This window comes from Mesoplodon mirus (assembly GCF_964341445.2).
Source record: "Mesoplodon mirus genome assembly, chromosome: 6".
NCBI classification, from domain to species: domain Eukaryota; kingdom Metazoa; phylum Chordata; class Mammalia; order Artiodactyla; family Ziphiidae; genus Mesoplodon; species Mesoplodon mirus.
The window spans coordinates 107,592,447-107,610,440 of record NC_138982.1 but is presented as its reverse complement, the minus strand read 5'-3'; the positions used below and the strand labels follow the sequence as shown (position 1 = coordinate 107,610,440).

The following is a 17,994-nucleotide window of genomic DNA, read 5'->3' as shown; positions in this document are numbered from 1 at the left end:
CTCCTTCTGGGGTTTACTATACATGTATGTCACACCCTTTTGTTTTCTTACAGTCCTTGGATATTCGTTTCTGTTTTTCTTGGTCTTTGTTCTCTTTCCTTTTTAGTTTTTGAGGATTCTATTGATGTATTCTTCAGGTCAGAAATTCTTTCCTCAGCCATATCCAGTCTACTAATAAGCTCATCAAAGGCCTTTTTCTTTCACATTACAGCATTTTTTATCTCTAGCATTTCTTTTTTATTCTTTCTTAGGATTTCCATCTCTGTTTATATTACTTGTCTGTTCTTGCAGGCTATCTACTTTATCCATTAGAGCCCTTGGCATATCAACCACAGATTTTTTAATTCCTAGTCTGATAATTCCAACATCCCTGCCATGCCTGGTTCTGATACTTGTTCTGTCACTTCAAATTGTGTCTTTTCCTTTAGTGTGCCTAGAAATTTTTCTTGAGAGCTGAACAATGGCAATACTGAGCAAAAGGAGCTGATGTAAATAAGCCTTTGTTGATGTGGTGGTGAAGTAAAGGAGGAGGGAAACTTTTTATAGTCCTATGATTAGATCTCAGTCTTTCAGTGACCCTATGCCTCTGGACTGTGAAACACTTCACAGGATTTTTCTCCCCACTTAGCTGAGAAAAGATGCTAAAGTGGGCTTGATTTAACTACAGTCATACCTTGGTATCTGTGGGGATCATTCCAGGACCCACCGCAGATACCAAATTCCAGGATGCTCAAGTCCCATAGTCGGCCCTTAGTATCCATGGCTCTTAATCTGCAGATTCAACCAGCCAGGGATCATGTAGTATTTATTCAAAAAAACTTCATCTATAAGTGAACCCAGGCAGTTCAAACCCATGTTGTTCAAGGGTCAATTGTATTTCCCTTCTGCCACATGGAAGGCTAGAGTAGGCTAGAGTTGGGTATTTCCTTTCCTCATGACATTTAGCCTTTGATAAAACCCCAGAAGCTTAGGGTCTGGTTAACTAGTTTCTCCTGATGACAAGCCTTGTTAAAAGTAACAGAGTAAGTTTGGGATTGACATGTACACACTGATATATTTAAAATAGACAACCAACAGGGACCTACTGTATAGCACAGGGAACGCTGTTCAATATTCTGTAATAACTAAATAGAGAAAGAATTTGAAAAAGAATAGATACATGTATATATACAATCAAATCACTTTGCTGTACACCTGAAACTAACACATTATTAATCCACTATGTTCCAATACAAAAAAAATATATATATATATATATATATATATAGGTATCCCCGGCTTTTTGAAAGTCTGCTTTACACCACTTCACTTTTATGAAAGACCTACCTTAGTACCTGCTTTCACTAACCAAAAGAAATCTGAAGAGTATCTTGGCATTTATGAAAAAAGGCAAAAAACAAAATTAGCATTGCGTGTTTGTTCTGCAGCGAGCCATTATAGAGGCAGCGTGCACCCAGAGCAGTAAGGGTGGCCCCACCAAGCTCCTTCTCCGGGAACTACACTCAGCATCAAGCCACCAAGGCTTTGAACTGTGTCTGTGAGCATCTGTGCTTTAGCTCGATTTATTTTATGCAGCCACTGGCAAAATGTATCCTAAGGTAATTGCTTCTTCGCTTTACACCATTTCAGTTTATGAAAGATTTCATGAACTCCCTACTTTGAAAAAGTGAGGGAAATCTTGGGTACTCTTGGGTATTTCATAATAGTTCCTTTTCCACCTCCCCCTGTGGGAAGCCTGAGGGGATTTTTCTCACACATTTACTGTGAGAATCTGGTCAATCTCCTGGAAGTAAATCTCACAATAATGTGGTGGACCCCTATGACTGAGGCCCTCTAGAATTTTTAACTCTCAGATTTGTCCACGCAAAGCCTCCAGAAATGTATCAAGTACAGTTTAGGTTTCTCTACCCCAGCACTGGTTCCTGCAGCAGTTTTTGCTGGCGAGTCTCTGCTCCCCTAAGCCAAGACTCCCTGTATTTGCCTGACCGTCTCTCCAGTCTTGGGGACAGCAGTTTGCCCTGTGGACATTCCTCTCTCAGGATGAGTTGTTGAGTATTTCATCCTGTCCAGCTTCTTACTTGTTGTTAGAACTGAATGGTGACTTCCAATCTTCTTCCACAGAGAACTGGAAACCAGAAGTCCACCCATGCTCTTTTGCAGTGTGCTAGCAGGCCTCAGAGAAAGAGGCATCACTGCATTTGTGCATGCATGCTTGTGGATGAGAGAACAAAGAACATCAGAACAGCAAAACATTCTTCAGGCTCTCCAAAATGAGAAGGTAATTTGAATATATTATAGAAAGAGAGCCTTCTTGCTGGGAATTGGAATCCCTCCCCTTGCTGCAAGAGATTTCCGGCCATCCATGAGCATAGAGAGAAAGAAACCCTGGGGCAGTAGCCCCAGAGACTTGCAGTAGAGTCAGTGCTGTCCTCCTTGGCCATTCATAAGCTTTCACAGACTCAGCACCAAACTGAAGTGTTGAGGGTAGAGAATAAGGGATCTCAGGATTTGTTTGGAGAGAAATGTCTATTTGAAATACATATACTAATAACAGCTGATAGAAATGTGATTAAAAAAATCTGATATGGTTATGACTCGAACCACTTTAAATATACCTTCTATGGAAGAAGTATGTTGCAAAAATCTATATTGGGCCTTTAAGATGGAGGAAATGCCAAAAGAATGTGTATATTTCTTAGGGGGTCAGATAATGGGGGACTACAAACAGCTAAACAAGGGTAGACTGAAGAATTATTGGTTAGTGATAATTCAGTTTCCTTCATTGTGTTCTTAAAAATATTTCTAGGAATTGCAAGTAATGTTGAAACTTTTAAAAGTCTCAACTGAAAACCGAATGTTTATAAAAATGGTTGGACCATTTCAAATGCTACAGATTTTGCAACTATACTGTCAGGCATCCCAGGATGTTCTTTCAAACTCCCTGGGCAATAAGTAGAGGAAGTAGGTGTAAAAAAGAACAAGCTTGGGGCTTCCCTGGTGGCACAGTGGTTGAGAGTCTGCCTGCCGATGCAGGGGACACGGGTTCATGCCCTGGTCCGGGAAGATCCCACATGCCGCGGAGCGGCTGGGCCCGTGAGCCATGGCTACTGAGCCTGGACATTCAGAGCCTGTGCTCTGCAATGGGAGAGGCCACAACAGTGAGAGGCCTGCATACCACCAAAAAAATAAATAAAATAACATAAGAACAAGCTTGTGAAACAGTTTAAGATTTTCCTCCCTGTTCCCTAAACAAGCATTTATTTAACTACCATAAGGAAAAGAAATATTCTTACTTGAAAATGTGAAAAATCTCATCAGTGCTTGCTTTTGAAATTTAGACTTTGCCTATAGGTAGACACCTAGAAAAGGAACTGCTTCTAAAGAGACTCTAAAGAGAAACTTAACCCTAAATTACAGTGAGGACGTCCTTATAAATTGTGAGAATCCAAGATCTTATGGAGGCTGGTAAATAGTAAATGAGTTCAAATTTACACTTCCAAGGGTAGAATAGGAAGACAAAAAACATATAATATTGATAAATGCCTACATTATGACAGAGGCTTTTACATGGTATCTTAAAGTAATTCTTTAACCTATGTATGAATTGAAATTTATTGTCCAGCTTTGAGATGATAAAAACAAAACTCAGTAAGAACAGTAGCATATTCAATATTCACTAGAAATCAGAGCCTGGGTTCAAAGCTACCTCTGCCTTGAAGAAGATTTTTCAACTAATCTATGCTTCCTGATGTGACAAAACCCATAACTTTTTAATGAATTCTTCAAATATATAGGAGGATAAAAGTTCAAGTAACAAAGAAATACTGAAAACTGATATAATTGTGAGGGTATAGTGTACTTTTTACAAGATTTTGTTTTAATTTGCATTTACTTTGTCTCCAAGGCCACCCAGCTTCCTCATTCCATCACTGGCCCCAGTATATTCATTTTCTTCTCACACAAGTTTTTCTCAAAACTCATTGACTTCCTATTTTAATTTTATTTGCTCGGTTTCAACACTGCTACTTACCTGTTATCCAGAAATTTCTATTCTTTAGTTTCCTGAATCTGGTATGTGGGTTCTTAAATTCCTTACTTTCCTTTTTCCCAGATTCAGGCTTTATTTTGCCAGAGTACACTTTTATGTATTTCTTTAAGGAAGAATTTACACGTAGTAAACTATCTGAGTTTTTACATTTCCAAAATGCCTTTGTTTCTCACCTTGATTAATAGTCTTCTTGTGGATAGATATCAATTTTTAAAACCATTTATCCTAGACATCTATTTGAAGGAATGTTCCATCATCTTCTATCCAATGATTCTTGTGAAAAATATTTATGATGCCTATCTTAAAACTGATCCTTTTTTTATGGCTGTTTAGTTTAGTATTGCGTTAACTTTTGTTTTAAGTCCTCCTGCCAACAATTTTTAAGATCTTCTTTTGTTCTAAATTTTGTGATATGTCTAGTTGTGGTGTTGTTTTTTTCCATTGAATGTTGTTTTGTACTAGAGGGGTTCATTCAATCTTTTTTTTTTTTTTTTTTTTTTTTTTTTGGCGGTACGCGGACCTCTCACTGTTGTGGTCTCTTCTGTTGTGAAGCACAGGCTCCGGATGTGCAGCCTCAGCGGCCATGGTTAACAGGCCTAGCCGCTCCATGGCATGTGGAATCTTCCCGGATCGGGGCACGAACCCGTGTCCCCTGCATTGGCAGACAGACTCTCAACCACTGCGTCACCAAGGAAGCCCTCATTCAATCTTGAATGCACTGTTATTTTTTGTGCCCTCAGGAAATTCCACTTTATTTTCCCTTTGATTATTTCATTCTCTCTCTCTTAGTTTCCCACTGCTTCTGTAACAAATTACCACAAACTTAGTGGCTTAAAACAACACAAAGTTTTTATCTGTAGTTCTGGAGATCAGAAGTCCTAAAATCAAGGTGTCATCAGAGCTGCATTTGTCCTGGATGCTCTAAACTAGAGTCCATTTCCTTTTCCTTTCTAGCTTCTAGAGGTTACATGACTTCCTTGGCTCATGGCTCCTTCCTTAAATCATTCAGACTTCCACTGTCATCACTTTCTCTGACTCTGATCTTCCTACCTTCCTCTTATAAAGACCCTTGTGACTAGATTGGGCCCCCCTGAATAATTCAGGATACTTTTCCCACTTTAAGATCCTTAATTTAATCCCATTTGCAAATTCTCTTTAGCTATGTAATGTAACATATTCACAGTTCTGGGAATTAAGACATAGACATCTTTCGGAACCACTGTTTTATCTACCACACCCTCCATTTTCTTCATTCAGCATTTCTGGAATTCCTGTTTCATAGATGATGTCCTTCCCAGAATGAAAAATTGATATCTATATCTCTAATACTGATTTCTTACTTTTTCATCTCTTTCTCTTTTTGTGTATATTCCAGTAATTTCCTAGATCTTTTCTTCAAGTCTATTTTTAACATTTTATATTGGTGGTTGTTTTTCTCTTTTTATATATAGCAGTTTATTTTTATTTTATAATTTCTTCTTTATTGGCTTTAAACTTAGGTGTCATTCATCTGATTTATCTTTCAAATAAGTACATCTGAATTTTATTATTCAGAAATTAACTAAATATTTGTTCTGATGATAACTTCACTTTACTCAGCTCTGTTTTTGTCATTTGGGTTGTAATTTCACTGAGTTTTCAGGAAGAAAGTGAAATAAATATATGTGCTCTCTGTTACAACTTGAACTGGAAGTTCTATAAGCCTTTATTTTAGTTTAATATTGTTTTACAAATAGTAAAAGATATTCTGTGATGGATGCAGGAAATGATAAGGAAACCTAAAGAAAAGCATCTCTAGGAAGAGAAATAGTGGCAACTGGAAAGGCAGATGAATGTCAGTAATAGTCAACAAAATGTTTTAAAAAAAATTTAAAAACTGTGAGAGAGACATCCTAGTAGTCAATGGACCAGAATCTGAGATATTTCAAAGAAAATAATTACACTTCAGACGAAAGTTAAATTGACCTCCTATACAAGAACGGTAGAATGAGAAATAAACACAAGGCAACACATTAAGTGTTGGGCTTCACCCCGCTGGCCTGCAAGGCCTGTGCTTGCCAAGCTTCAAGACTGAAGAAAGAGCCTGGAGTCAGCAAGCAACAGAGACATTGTTCCTTTAATGGATGGGGGAGCTTACACATCGGAAGCAAGGTCCTGGAGCTACACCCTACCATGTACGGGTGCATGGCAGGCGGGCTCATTAGTTACCAGGAAACCAGCAGAAAACCATCAGAGGGGCACACCCCTCACTGCTTCTGATAAGGACAATCACTAGCTGGGCCCTGGGGCAAGGATGTAGGAAGCTCAGTCATGTGAGTAGGATAAAGGTGAAGCAGGCAGTGGTTGGGCAGGGGATGTACAGAGAACAACCTTCACTTAATGAGTGGCCTGACCATACATTAAGCAACAGAGTTTCTCTTAATCTAACTGCCGAATGAGAAAATACATTTAGAACATGAGAGTAATGGGAGTTGCAGTGGTCAATATTTAGGTTTTTAATATTTTCAAGTGTTGAAAAATATTTAAGGAGATAAATTTTAATCCAAATAAATTGGCTTGAGTTATGTAATAGTTCAGGTTCTGTGTTAAACATTCAACAAAATACCCAGATGTGATGCATGAATACAGTGGGTATTTTCACCATCTGATAGGCATAAGAAATGTGGTGTTTCTACAAACACTGTGGGTATGAAATTTGTTAGACTGGGGGTGTGACTCGACTTTCACTCAGTGCTCTATTCTACTCTGTGAGTCAACCAAGTGGCACTAACTGCAGACAAGCTCCAGGGCATCTTTACTGAGAACACATAGCAACTCCGACTTGAAGAAGGAACCACTACAGGACAGGACCTCCTATCAGCATCAGAATCACAATTGTGCTAAAGCCAGGGATGTGGAGAAAACTATGGCTTCCTGGATTGTTCTTGGGCAAGCACAACTGCCAGCACCCAGTTTGCTGATAGCCAAGGACCTGACATATTACCAAGCAAGGACTCTAGGGATGTATTAAAATGTATTCATGCAGAGGTACCCTCATTCAGGACCAGAAAGAAACCATTGAATAACCAATGTACTAATTGCCTGCCTTCATCAACTGCTCTGAAATTCCAAATGTTCTATTCGGATTACCACCTGTAAACTTAGAATCTGTCCCATCCTTGTCCAGTTCTTGGCACAAAACTACTTGAAATATCCAATGGCATGTGAGGTGGTTTAGTGCGGTGGTTATGGACCTTCTCCTTGGATCCAGACTCTCTGGGTTTGAATCCCATTTCTTCCACTCACCAGCCATGTACGAGCTTGAACCTGTTGCTTAAACTCTCTATGCCTCTGTTTTTCCATTTGAACAACCAGGAAAATAACAGCACACACCTCTTAAGGTTACCATAAAAATTAAGAGAGTCAATATACACAAAACCCTCAAACGAGTGCCAAGACAAATAGGCACTAAAAGAATGCAAATTTGATTATCTGCCATTCCCTGTTTCCCTTCCTTCCAGGAATAAATGAAAGGCTAACACATTAGTGTATCAATATATTGATATGAATAACTCTCACATTAATAATTACTTTTTCAAAATTTTAGTAGTCATGAGGCTGACTGACACTTGAAGTACTTCCACGATAGTCTTGGACATCCAACAACATTGCAAACTAATTCTCAACTCAAATGACCCCATGGAGAAAGTCCAACCATACTTAGCCCCTCTGCTACAGCTTCTTTAGTACAGAAGTTGATCTGTACTATCAGTATATTTGAGGCAACCACATGTGTTCTTCCTCCAACCTCTTTTTTTTTTTTTTGCTGTACGCGGGCCTCTCCCGTTGCAAAGCACAGGCTCTGGACGCGCAGGCTCAGCAGCCATGGCTCACAGGCCAGCCACTCCGCGGCATGTGGGATCTTCCCAGACCGGGACACAAACCCCTGTCCCTGGCATCATCAGGCAGACTCTCAACCACTGCGCCACCAGGGAAGGCCCTTCCAACCTCTTTCTTTCATCTTTGGGTTCCAATCTTCTTTCTGCCTACATTTCCAGTAATGACCCTTGTCTTAAGTTTCAAAGTTGTAAGGGTTAAACTACTCTCTCATTCTTGCTCTGAGAATAGCACTGCATTCCACCCTCTTTCTGGAAAAGGGCTCTGCTCTTGAATAAAAGGCAAACTTGAATATTACTGAGTCATGATAAATGGTGAAACTTAAGCCCACAGGACTTTATCTTTGAACATATTTTTACCCTGACATCTTGAAAGTATTACATGATGCAATTATCTCCACAACTTTTTTTTAACTATATTTCCAGCCCAAATGTACCATTCCAAATGAGACCTCAATTTATTACCATCATCATCATCATCCTTTTGTAAGCTCCTACTGAGTAAGGTACTTCAAAGATATTGTTAACACTGAAAAGTGTGTCACAGGATCTTGGTCATGGAGAGGTTAAGAGTCTATATGGGAGTGCTTCCCTGGTGGCGCAGTGGATGAGAGTCCACTGCCGATGCAGGGGACACGGGTTCGTGCCCCAGTCCGGGAAGATCCCACATGCTGTGGAGCGGCTGGGCCCGTGAGCCATGGCTGTTGAGCCTGCGCGTCTGGAACCTGTGCTCCACAACGGGAGAGGCCACAACAGTGAGAGGTCCACATATGACAAAAAAAAAAAAAAAAAAAAAAAGAGCCTATATGGGAAAATTGTACAAGTGCTGAAAGATTATGGACCCAGGTAAAATTTACTGTGTGGCTTATGATTGCAGCAGGTAATAAATGCTACATGCAGAATAAAGAATGGGTTTGAAGAGTTAAAAAATGAGTAAGATTGAGACAAGAAAAGTGAGTGTATCGGAGCATCCTCAAAAGGATATACGTAGTGAGCACACATTGCGAAATCTGGAAGGCATGTGACACGTCTGAGGAATAAGAGTAGGATGATTTGGTCACTGTGAGAAATTTTAATATGGAATCACTTTTCCATTTAGTAAAAACTACAGAGTTCATAAGAGAAGAGGAAAAGAACCCAAACATCAACAAAAAACACAGTACGGATGACGGCTATTAGTCAAATATTCTTCTTGCTGTAAATAGTATTCCTTTTGTATGTTTTTCTTCTTTCCCCTTCCTTTTTAATGGGGACCTAATGTTCCAAGAATCCATTTGACTTTGGCAAGCTGTATGAGACACCAAGCAAGAGCATGTTTAATATGCTTACATGAAACAAATAAATAAAGTAAAAAAAACAAACATACAACAAGCTAGAGTGATTGTCACCTGAAGAATCCAGAAACTGAGAAGAGCCTGGCTGGTGTACCCTATGTGAAATGGGTGTCAGTGTCTCCAGAAGACCCCTGCTTCTGCTGCACAGGCTAGCTCTGTTCTATCTCATGAAATGGCCAAGCTCTGTGGTATACTCATTCTTTTTCTCTTTCTCTTCAAAGGTTAAAACAAACAGAAGAGATCAGATGATGATCGTAACAGGAAGAATGTGGGTGTGGGAGGTGTGAGAAATAAGAGCCTGGGGCCTGAGTTGGTTCTCCTTTGGATGACTGGAAATCACACTGTGGCTGGATGACCAGAAAGTACACCAAAGACTTTGAGTAAAATCTACAGGCCAGGCCCATAGAAACAGTGTTCTGCAAAGATGAGTCCAATCATCACTTACTCATATTTGCCAAAACAGTCAGCCAGGAGAAGAACGTCCCTCTCCCCTGAGGCTCTGCTTCTTTCTCCCAGGATGTAGTATTGCCTATTAGGACCATTGAGATTGCCGCAGACATATCCCAACAGCTGCAGAAGATTTTGGTAACAGCCTTAATTCCACTTTCCCTTCCATCTGTCTGCAGATGGTTTAAATGTGACCCCTCAGGAAAAAAAGGAAAAAAAAAATGTATCCTACCAAGAAGTAATTACTATGCTTGTAGATTTCACAGCAAAAAAAAAAAAAAGACAGGATTGTGATTTGCAGGAGTCTTCTAATTGTAGATTATGTTGGGAGTTTGACACTCATTCTGAGCATGGAGGTTTTGACACTATTTGGAGCTGGATTGCTAATATTTCGTGTAGATTTATTCAAACTGTCAATCATAACAACATAGAAAATAATCAGAAATGTCAGCCAGAATGCTGAAGGAAGTCAGTCCTTTCAAAACTATTAGAATTGCTCTTATTTTTCTTTTTCAAAATATCTTTCCACTACAATAGGATGATACAACACCAGAATGTTTCTGTTTATTAAATTAAAGGTATTATTTTTAAAATTTTAAAATTTTTTAAGGAGATTATCTTGGTGTGAATAACATAACCGAGATAATTTAGGAGAAATAAAAATGTAAATAAAGTCCTAGAATATTTCAAAGAATTACAGACTCTTAGAATCTCTATGGCCTTAAAGTTCTCTGGTCCAAGCCTCTCCTTTGCTAAGTGGGGAACTCAGGTGCAGGGAGAGTTGACATGCCCTGAGCCACTCATTTTGCTTACCACTGAGCCAGAAGGAGATGCCACTTCTCCTGATGCCCAGTTCTGTACTCCTTCCACCAAATTTCTCCTGAGATGTCCCTTTGACACATAAGTCACACATAAGTCATTCTTTTAAAAGAAGTCAATTTTTCAGATGAACAGATAAAGGAGATGTGATACATATATACAATGGAATACTACTCAGCCATACAAAAGAATGAAATAATGCCATTTGCAGCAACAAGGATGCGACTAGAGATTATCATGCCAAGTGAAGTAAGTCAGAAAGAGTAAGACAAATACCATATGATATCACTTATATGTGGAATCTAAAATATGGCACAAATGAACTTATCTACAAAACAGAAACTGACTCATAGACATAGAGAACAGACTTGCGGTTGCCAAGGGGGAGGGGGGGAGGGAGAGGGATGGACTGGGAGTTTAGGGTTGGTAGATGCAAACTATTACATTAAAATGGATAAACAACAAGTTCCTAATGTATAGCACAGAGAACTACATTCAATATCCTGTGACAAACCATAATGGAAAAGAATATTGAAAAAGAATGTATGTATGTGTATAACTGAGTCACTTTGCTATACAGCAGAGTGGCACAACATTATAAATCAACTATACGTCAATTAAAAAAAAAGTCAATTTTTTGTAATTATTTCATTAATCTTCAAATAAAAAATCTCTGAAATAGAAGGAATTTCATTTTTAACATATTAAAGCCATATTTTAGGGTACTGGTTTTGTGAACAGTGTTGTAGAGCCTACCAAGAAAAGACATGGTTCCTTATGTCAAGAAGCATATCATTCTTTGGGGAAATTATCTTGGGAAATCAAGGTCTAGGCACGTGAAACTGTAGGACTATAAGGCTGTATATGAGGGGAAATGAATGGCACAGAAGATACAGAAGAAAATAAGGCTTTTCCTTGGCTTTCAACAGGTGCTCTGTGAATACTTGTTGAGTTGCACTGAGTGTTTTCACTTGGAGAACAGCTTCTCTCTGGGAAGAGGAGGGGTTAAGACAACATTGTCAATAAAAATTCTGTAGACTTGGGTTTAATTTGGATATTTTTAAAACATATTTAAATGTAAAATGAGTCTGGAAAGAATTTGAGTGTTATGTATTTATTCTAAAAACATTATGTTAAAAGTACAGATTATATTAATATGTGAGAAAAAATTCTTCCTTTAAATAATTTTCTAAGTATTTTATCAGTAGCTTTCTGATCTGTGATGATGATTTTATGTGTCAACTTGAATAGATCATGATACTCAGATACTTGGTCAAACACTAGTCTAGACATTGCTGTGAAGGTAGTTTTTAGGTAAGTTTAACATCCAAATCAGTAGACTGTGAGTAAAGCAGATTAGCCTCATAATATGGGTAGGTTTCATGCAATCAGTTGAAATAAATGTTTCTTGTATTAAGCAACTGAGGTTGGATGATTGTAATCACAGCCTAACTTTCCTCTCCTTTCTAAAATAAAAATAGGTATTACAAGAAAAAAGAATGACGTCCCCCAAAGAAGAGAAAACTCTGCCTGCCATCCATAACATTAACTCTTCCCTGGGGTCTCCTACCTGCCAGCCTACTCTGCTGATTTTGGACTTGCACAATGAATAAATGAATGAATGAATTAATTAATTAATTAAAACACACACACATACATATCCTATTGCTTCTGTTTCTCTGGTGAACCATGACTAATAGTACACCATCAACTTACCCATCTAATAAAGTATCATAAAAATTGACTGCTCAAAGGAAGATACATCTCAATGCTTTGACAGAAAGCACAAAAGTGACATGGAGATCAATAGAGAACTATCACTGTGACCATATGATTATTGCCTTGGACTGTGGTGGTTGGAATATTCTTTTGCAGAGGAAAAACTGTGAAGTTCGACCATAAAGGCAGGTAGTCTGGGTTATAGACTCAGAGATGAATTGTGCCTTGTCTCAGTATTTATTGGCTGTATGTGTTTAGTAAGGCATATACGCTCTCTGAATCACAGGTTCATCATTTTAAAATTGTAATTTATTTTAAAAATTACATATAATAATAAGTAACTATGTTCCTATCCATAGGAAAAATACTCCATGGTATTTTCATTAATTTTTACTGTATATTTTCTTTCTTCCAAATGTGAAAGGATACTTGATTTGTGGAAGCCTTTGGAGAAGTTTTATCATTTCAACTGGATGACTATTATTGAAGAAATATTTCCATGGTTGGCTTATAGGCTTCCTAGGGCCAAATGAGAATTAATATCTTAATATGTGTTCAGCTTTTTTCTCAGTGATTAACATAAGTAAAAGTAATCAATAAATATTTGTTATTGTTCATAGCTGCGGTAGAGAAAATATTCACCAAATATTTCTTGCCCACATTTCTCTGTGTTCTCACAGCTTGATAGGACCATGTGAATAGTTTGAGCCAATTAGATATAAACAGAAGAAGGAACATGTTTAATTTCCAAAATGAATACACTAAAAAAAAAAGTAAAAGCTGAAAAGACTAAGTGTTCCAGACGTTGCAGCTTCAAGATGTAAAGAAAGCCTTCCTTATTCTGAGTTCTAGTGCAGCTAGGTTGAGTAGAGGTCCCTTGTCAACCTCTACATTGAGTGTGAAATAGAAGTTTCTTGCATGAAGCCTCTGAGATTTGATGATTGTAATCTCAGTCTCACTTTCCTATTCTGTTTAAAATGATGATGCACCATGCCTAGCCTTCAATAAGAATAATCAGTGACATTCCCAAATAACCAGAGACTCCAAGCCACCATTATATTAAGTAAAATATATTGAATTATCTACATAATTTGTACTAAGACAACCTGATGAGGTGATTCAGATTGAAAAGAGTGTTTTCTTTTTAACATTTTGTTTGTTTATATATTTGTTTTTAAAGTTTGACTTTCAGTGAATGTATATACTTTAATTTCCTTTTCTTTTCTACTTCATGTAGACCTTTTAACATTTCTTGTAAAGCCAGTTCAGTGTGATGAACTCCTTTAGTTTTTTCCTGTCTGAGAAACTATTTTCCTTCAATTCTGAATAATAACCTTGCTAGGTACAGTATTATTGGCTGTTATTTTTTTTTTAAGACTTTAATTATATCATGCCACTCCCTCTGGCCTGCAAAGATTTTGCTGAAATATCAACTCATAGGCTTATGTGGATTCCCTTGCACGTGACTAATTATTTTTCTCTAGCTGTCTTTAAATTCTCTCTTTATGTTTAATTTTGACATTTTAGTTATAATTTGTCTTGGTGTGGATCTCTTTGAGTTCATTGTGTTTGGGAATCTCTGTGCTCCCTAGACCTGGATATTTGCTTTCTTCTCCAGGTTAGGAAGTTTTTCAGCCATTATTTCTTCAAATAATTTTTCTGCCCCTTTCTTTCTCTCTCTTGTCCTTCTGGGATCCATATAATGCAAATTTTTCCCATAGGTCCTTTAAACTATCCTTATTAAAAAAAATTGTTTTCTATTTTGATTGGGTAATTTCCACTATTCTGTCTGCCAGATCACTGATCCATTCTTCTATACCATCTAATTTGCTATTGAGTCCCTCTACTGTATTTTTTCTTTCAGTGTTTATATTCTAACTAGTTCCTTCTCATGTTTTCTCTTTGTTGAAGTTCTCACTGTGTTCCCTCATTCCTCTCCTAAATTCAGTGAGCATCTATTTTAACCATTATGAACTCTATATCTGGTATATTTTTTTTTAATCTCCATCACATTAGGTATTTTTCCTGGGGTTTTATTTTGTTCTTTCATTTGGAATATACTCCTCTGCCTCATCATTTTGTTTGACTTTCTGTGTTTGCTTTCATGTGGACCAAATAGATACCTCTCTCAATCTTGAAGGCATGGCTTCTGTCAGAGTGTCCCCTGTGCAGACTGTGTGTACCAGGCAGTTTTGGCAGGCCAACTAGAGCTGAAGCAGGCACATGTGGACCATGGAGTCCTGGGGCACACTGTGATGGGGCTGCCCCAGTAGGAGAGCTGGAGCTGGAGTGGTCATGGACAGGGAGCCCAGGACATTCCAAACTGGTGCTCACTTGGGGGGATGGCTGTAGTCTTGTGAGGGTCAGGATTCTGAGGGCACACTTGCACTGCCCTAGCTGGTCATTTAGAACACCTGGATTGTATTCTCACCTGAGTTATCAAGGTGGAAGGGGAATGTCAAAAGTGGTGGTGCTGGGCTTCCCTGGTGGCACAGTGGTTGGGGGTCTGCCTGCTGGTGCAGGGATGCGGGTTCATGCCCCAGTCTGAGAGGATCCCACATGCTGTGGAGCAGCTGGGCCTGTGAGCCATGGCTGCTGAGCCTGCACGTCTGGAGCCTGTGCTCCGCAATGGAAGAGGCCACAGCAGTGAGAGGCCCGCGTACTGAAAAAAAAAAAAAAAAAAAAAAAAGTGGTGGTGCTTTTGGGTACCTCCGACCTCAGAGAGAGTATCATCATTTCCCCACCCATTTAGCAGATGCTCTAGGGTTAATAAATGAATATCCTTGATGCATAGACTAGGTGCCCTTTAAACCACTGTTTTTATTTTTTTTGTTGTTTATTTATTTTATTTTATTTTATTTGCTGTGCCCCAGGTTAGGCAAGTCTGCACATGGGTCCCTCAGTGATAGCCTTTCTTACTGCACATTGCCACATCAGGGGTGGGATTTCCATAGATACTGTGTCTATGACTCATCTGCCCCTCTTTATATGGTCCCTCTATCATTTAATGTGCAAAAGCTGTTCAACCAACCCTCAGTTCTTCTTCAGGATGAATTGCTCTATATGTAGGTATAGGTTCAGTGTGTCTGTGGGAGAGGTTAGTTCAAGATCTTCCTAATTTGCCATTTTGGACTGGACCAATTCTGTTATTTTCTCTGTCTACTTTACCCAACTATGTAGTCAGGAACTGGGAATATAACCAAAGGATGGATTCAATAGGCCCACTTTGAGATAGATGTTTGGCCAAAGTATATTTACCAGCCACCTTCCATAAGCTTCAGTGAACCATAGTCACATCTCAGGTCCACAGGGATGAAGGTCAACTCAGAGTCAGTGTCTGGGATTTTTCCCTTTCTCTAGTGCAGAATCTCTGGCAAAATGACTATATACCATATCAGGGGATGTTTAGAGGATGATTTACAGTCTGTACACATAGTGGTTACAAGGCCCTCCTCAAGAAGGCCAACTGAGTTACTCCATTAAATCCTGTATCCAATAGATATAGGCTATCTAACTTTCTATTCCACCTCCTTAGTCTAACATGCTCAGGATCCATTCATATATATGCTTCTCAGCTTCCAAATGGTAAATATGAGCAAATTCTTTCAATCTCTGTGATGTGTAAGCTGTCTTCTCCCAAGATAATTAGTGATTCTCCCCTGGGTCTTATTGGAACCTGACTCTCATTTCTGAAGTTTGATGTGGGTATTTTATGAAAGAAGGTTAGTTTCCTCCAAAAGAGGAAGAGAGTTGTTTGAACTGGCAAATGAATTTTGGGACTCAATTATGGGATTTATTTAATTATGGGGGCCCAGGTTTTCCAGCTTCCTCTGAGAATGCCCAAATATTTCTGCCCACGTCTAAGGGAATCATTCCTTCCTCACTAAGAAAATTGGTAAAGTTGTCTGTCCAACTTGCTTTAAAATTCTCCAAACTGTACCATAAGACTTTGATTCTGATCTTCAGCTGTGTCTACAACTGAATTTAAAAATCCATTTAATGCTGTTATGAAGTTATCTGGTTTTCTACCAGAGTTTTGAGCTAAAAGTTCAAAACTTTGAGTTAACCTTTTTTTTTCAAATGCTTTCGATGCCATTTCATATACCTTTCTATCCCTTACAATATTTAAAACCATTACTGCTACCACAGTGGACGAGTTCAGCAGATTACTTAGTTCTTAGAGCCCTGATACTTCAAATGGATTTGATGACACTGCATACCATGGATTATTAAAATTCTTTTTGCCTGCAAAGGGGTCATTCCTACATTCATGCTCTAACATACGAACAACTCTATGCCACATAATTTCTTGAGGACTTTTTTCCTAAGACCATTCCTTATAGGCAAAAGTGTGTCTGCCACATTTCAAGCAGGTAAACAGAAATCACTCTGAATACTCAGAGTAGCAAATTCAATGCAGGATATTAGTTTCACAGTGATGGAAAAGCTCAGGGGATGGTGAAGTGAACCAGAGATTAGTAGCATCAGGAAGCTGCTTCCACCCATAAGTGAGGACAAATATTAAGAGAGCCTGAGGCCAGGGTACCTGGCATTAGCTGGAAGTATAGCAGGAATAGAGTCTACAGAGAAGCCATAGTCATCTCTGGAGATATAGCTGCTGCCAGAGATGTTATTCAAAGTAGAAAAGGAGAAATATCCCAGCTTCTCCCTGACTCTTGGTCTCATCCCTCAATCTCCTGCCATTGCTGGGAGTCAATCCTCCTGTGATACTGAGGGAAACACTGGAAAGTTTAGGAAGAGATCTGAGAGCAAACAGTCCCTGGATCTACAAATAAATAAAAGTCATTGCTCTTTCCAGAACAGAGTGGTTTTCTAAGGAGGAGAAACAATTTCTCTCTCCACCTTGGAATGAACTGTTCTGGTTATATTGAACAGCTACCACTGTGTAATGAGAAGGGCATCAGGCACCATGTGCATAATCTACCTAGAATAAAGCTATTACAAGAAAAAAAACGGACCAACTATGTATTAGGACATTTACCAGGAGAAAGAAATTGAGGAGAAACAAGCATTTACTTTTCAAAAATAAAGGAAAGAAGATTTGGTCAAATTGCTGATAAAAGACAATGTGATAGAGACTCAAACACACAGTACAGCCCGACCAAGGAGGTTGAGGATGTTTTTAGAATACAGGAACTGTATCCATTTAACTAGCTTTATCCCACATGAGAGATGACATTGTGAGGAGGTAGTAAGTGTTTTAGATTATGGTGATAATTGTTCTTCCTGAAGAAATGGTGAAAGACTGTAGGTAATTACATGGAATTTGGATGCAAGGAAATTAAGTGGTCAACACACATTAATTGAGGCTGGGGTCTGAGGACAAGATGATGGAGTAGAAGGACCTGAGTGCACCTCTTCTCACAAAAACACCAAAATCACAACAAACTGATGAACAACCATCAACGAAAAAGACTGGACCTTACCAAAAAAGTTATTCTACTTCGAAAGACAAGGAAGCCACAATGAGACAGTAAGAGGGGCACATTAACAATACAATTAAATCTCATACAGGCTGGATAGGCAATCCACAAACTGGAAAATAATTATACCGCAGAAGTTCTCCCACAGGAGTGAGAGTTCTAAACCCCATGTCAGGCTTCCCAGGCGTCTGGAATTGGGAAGAGGAGTCCCCAGAGCATTTGCCTTTGAATGCCAGTGGGGCTTGATCACAAGAATTCCATAGGACTGGGGGAATCAGAAACATCACTCTTGGAGGGCACACACAAGG

The 17,994-nt window shown here is 38.8% G+C and overlaps 1 pseudogene across 1 annotated transcript in view; it reads right to left on the bottom strand.

Annotated features, from left to right (window-relative positions):
• Window positions 1-761, bottom strand: part of LOC309806007 (eukaryotic translation initiation factor 3 subunit E-like) — a 21,045-nt pseudogene extending 20,284 nt beyond the window's left edge. Inside the window, exon 1 of the transcript in view lies at window positions 674-761. The product of the transcript in view is annotated as a eukaryotic translation initiation factor 3 subunit E-like (transcript). The remainder of the gene's footprint in view (window positions 1-673) is intronic.
• Between the last annotated feature and the right edge of the window lie 17,233 nt (window positions 762-17,994).